Source organism: Micropterus dolomieu, linkage group LG02 (genome assembly GCF_021292245.1).
Source record: "Micropterus dolomieu isolate WLL.071019.BEF.003 ecotype Adirondacks linkage group LG02, ASM2129224v1, whole genome shotgun sequence".
NCBI classification, from domain to species: Eukaryota; Metazoa; Chordata; class Actinopteri; order Centrarchiformes; family Centrarchidae; genus Micropterus; species Micropterus dolomieu.
The window spans coordinates 30,707,593-30,712,021 of record NC_060151.1 but is presented as its reverse complement, the minus strand read 5'-3'; positions in this window follow the sequence as shown (position 1 = coordinate 30,712,021).

Here is a 4,429-nt window from a genome sequence, read left to right as displayed (position 1 = left end):
CTTGAAACTAGCGACTGAGACCAGAAACTCATCAGGAAAGTGTTTACTGAGGGAATAAATCAGCTGACAAGTAGAAACATTTTCTCGTAGACTTCTATACAATCACACTTCTTTCTGCAGCCGCTGGAGTCGCCCCCTGCTGGCTGATGGGGAGAATGCAGGTTTAAATGTGCTTCAGCACTGGCTTCACTGTTTGGTTTGGACTTTCACCTTTAATGCTTCAAATATGATTAGCAAGATGTCATTCGGTCAGACATCAGAACAGAAATTATTTTAAAGACATTGTGTGGAAATCAGAACCTTCCAAAACTACAACCGTCAGGTTAATCTGCAGTCGATCCACCGCCCCTGAGTCGGGGACTAAACGTCCCTCCGGGTATCACTGCTGTTTGAAGCTCTTCCTGTGTATCCCTGCTTTATCTCTGGACTCATTATTTTGCTGGAACATAAACCTCCCAGTTTGCAGTTCTCCAGTCTCTGAGGATCTCTGTGGATTTTGTTGCTTACATGTCGACCTTGACCTTCAAGGCCGCAGCACGGCGCTCTGGCTTCATGTGGGGATGATGTGTTCGTCTGTTGGCTTCCAGCCGGCTTTGTTCTCATTTTAATAAGCTGCACAGTGATGGATGTTCAGTTCATCGGACATTTTCTTGCGTTCTTTGCAGATTCTTTTGTCTACATGATGTGATGTTTTTGTTCTGAGAGCTGAGAGCTGAAACAACGACATAAAAAGATCATATTGTAGGAGCATCAGAGGTGTAGCAGGTGTCATTTGTAATGTTCATCGGGACGGATGTGTTTGTCCTGGTCTGATGAAAGGAGGAGTGGTGATGAGGCAGGTTTTTATTTTTACTGACGGTGCAGGAATCTGATGGTCTGAGTTATTTTACCAGCGTGGCTGAGGAGCTTATAAACACAGAGAAATCTGTAGCAGGACGTGTACCTACACTTGCTATATTTCCCTTTAAGATTCTTTTGACGATATGTAGAAAAATCTCTGGAAATGACCGACACTTATAGGTGCTGTAGAATGGAAACTGTATTTACCCTGTTCATACAGTTTATACATACAGTGAGACTTCATTGTTTCCCCCCACTTATGTAAATCTCAAGCAATGTAAAAGACCTCGGAAAAAATAGGCGAATGCCAACAAGCACTAGATGTGACGTAACATCTGGGATGTTTACGCCTCCCAATCTACATAAACAAGCCCACGTTCCAGAGTTAGCGTTCATAGGAGCTCATGGATTGCGAGGTTGTTCAGTGTCTCGCATAAAGTGTTTTTTTACAGTTCTGAAGGAAATATTGTCTAGTTTTCCATCTGATGTCCTCTGACTGCTCTGCCTCAACTCTGTGATTTATGAAGTTTCCTGATGGACAGATAGCTTTACTTGTTGCTAACGCTACAGTAACCGCTAGCTGCTGCTAACACAAGCTGCTGTTATCCAAAGCTTCTGCAGTAATGTTAGTGGTGTAAACAATCTAAAACGTAGTAGTGTGGATGGGGCCTTAGACACAGGCAATGTTCTCAGGAGAACGACCTTCAGCCGACCCCCGGACATAGACAATGATGACACTGGGCACTCGGAGACCGCCTCCCCCCTCCGTACCTCTGGGAAGGTCACACCCCCAGACAACACCTACAGTGATGTGCCAGTCACCACCAGGTCTGGATGTTACCGTACTGATTGTTTAGCATGGGTGAATGTGCTACGGTGCGGAACCTTGTTAATCTTAAGGCCGCAGCACGGACCGTTTTAGAGATTGCACGCAGAGGCTCGCATGTTATGCTGTTGTACCGACTACGTATGTTTTCAAACTTGTTGCTTAATGAACCACCACCCATTGGGTGATAAACAAGATATTCTGGAGTCTGTGAGTATAAAGACCAGAATATAACACATTTATGTCTCCTTGTATAATTTAATTACTGCCTACATTTATTTATTTACTTTATTTCTTTGTGCATTTAATCGCTTGCTTATTTATTTATTAAGCATTAATTTATTTCTGTATTTATTTCTGAATTTGTCAGCATCAGTCCTCCATAGAGCTGTCCAGGTGCAGTTGATGGAGGGGGTTTCCCTGGCAGTCTGAGTGGCCTGACCAATCTGTGACGGGGGTGGTATGTCATCTGGAGGGTGGATTTTTGTGGGATTCCCTGATTAATTTGCATACTCTGGTTTGCGCCCTGTTTTATGTAATTGAGGTCGAGGAAAACGCCTGGGAGAGTGGAGGGTCCCGGGTGGAGTTGTGAAGTGGAAAGGCTGTTAGTCCAAGGGAAGGTAAGTGTTGACATGCTGGTGTGTAATTGACCCTTCGCTAAGCCCCGCCCCCCTTAGTTGCTGTTGCCTAGTCCGACAAACTGTCACGCTACCGCTGTCTGTCACTGCCCCCCCCTGGAGAAATATTGTCAAATTTGTTGGACAAAGCGATGTCAGAAAGAAGCAGACAGTTTTGCAGTTGCATTGTACATTTAAAGGTTTTATTCAGGCCGTCAGACTGATGTGAAAAAAATGAAAGATAGAAGCTAAAGCCCGCCGATCACACAGTACAAGTGAACCCCCCCGACGATTGAGACAAAAGACAACGATATTAAGGATCAACAGTGTTCCTGTACAGCTAGTCGGCCTCTATTCATCATGACAATCATTAAAAGCAGAACAGCAGGACTTTATTACGTTACATTCAGTAGGCAGTTAGCTAGCGTTAGCTAACTAACATTACATTAGGAACAATCCACAGCCGACATGTTTCTGGATTTATTTTAGGTTTTGTAAAGAGAATCAAATCGTCCTTCTCCTTTCAGCCTCTCTGGGTAGCTGCTGTAACTATTACAAGATGCCCCGGGAACAGCGTTTGACCAGATCTAAGAAAAATACAGCCAAAAAAAGATAGAACACGACGCCATTTGCAAGTGTGTTGGACCTAAGTTAGAGCGAGTCCTATACTGCGCAGTGATTGGCCAGCTGTGTATTCGGGGCGTGACTTAGCGAAGGGTCAATTGAGTTGGTGCTGTGGGGATTTTCCCCTGTTAGGTATAAGAGCGGTGTTCCTTTGAGTTGCGCTGGTTTGTTATTTTTGTAGTTTTGTGGTGAACGCGGTTGGAGACTTGGGATTATGTCTGTGGCGGTGAGGAAGTTGCCAGTGGCTGGTCGCTCTCTCACGTCAGCTGTCCGTAAATACCCACTGCAATTAACCAAATGAAGCCTGGGGGTGAGTTACTTTAGTGTGTGGTTAGGCAGATAGAGGGGACGCTCCTTTTAGCCTTTTTTGCGACCAGCTTTTTCATTACTGTACGTTCCGTTGGTCCGGGTTTGTAAACCTGGCAGGACAGGAGCTAAAACTGAGTGTTCGGGTAGAGGGTGAAAAGAGGAGCTGAAGCTACGATGAGAAAAATAATGTGTTTTGTGAATATTAAAGTGTGTGAACATTTTCTATTAAAAATATGACCCACAACGGTGCAGCACAGAGGACTGTACTGTTGCAGTGGGTTTGGGAAGGCCACTGCAAACCACACATGGCCCCTTTAAACAATGAATCTGTTATAAAAATAGTTCCCAATTTGTCAGTCGACTAATTGATTAATCATTTCAGATTGCTCTTTACTCATTTACAGGAAGCATTGCAAGTAATTGGTAAAGACATTATACAGCTTCAGTGGGAAACCTGTGAGACAGACATTTTTGCTTTCAGTCTGATTATTCTCCAGCTGAAACCTCAGCAGGCGTCTGGGAGTGCAGCTGGAGACCGACGGACAGATTATAGAAGACTAAGTGAAAAATACACGAGAGGAGACAGTTGGAGAGAATTACAGCCAACCTTGAGGGATTCATTAGCCCGCCATGACTGAATTATCTTATCGATGAATTGAATTAAAGAGGAGCCACCTCTTCTGCCTGATCTGCATCTGCTTGGCTGCAGTCCGTCCTGATGTCCTCTGTGATTCCAGCCAGTGAAGACACGCCGCACGGCGCTGATACTCAGGGACTCTTCCCAACGTCGTGCATTAAAGATGTTACTGCAGTAAAAGTACTAATACCACCCTGTAAAAATACTCTGTAACAAGTAAAAGTCCTGCATTATTAATAATACCTCCGTGAAAGTACTAATACCACCCTGTAAAAATACTCAGTTACAAGTAAAAGTCCTGCATTATTAATAATACCTCCGTGAAAGTACTAATACCAACCTGTAAAAATACTCTGTTACATGTAAAAGTCCAGCATTATTAATAATACCTCCGTGAAAGTACTAATACCACCCTGTAAAAATACTCTGTTACAAGTAAAAGTCCTGCATTATTAATAATACCTCCGTGAAAGTACTAATACCTCCTTGTAAAAATACTCTGTTACATGTAAAAGTCCTGCATTATTAATAATACCTCCGTAAAAGTACTAATACCACCCTGTAAAAATACTCTGT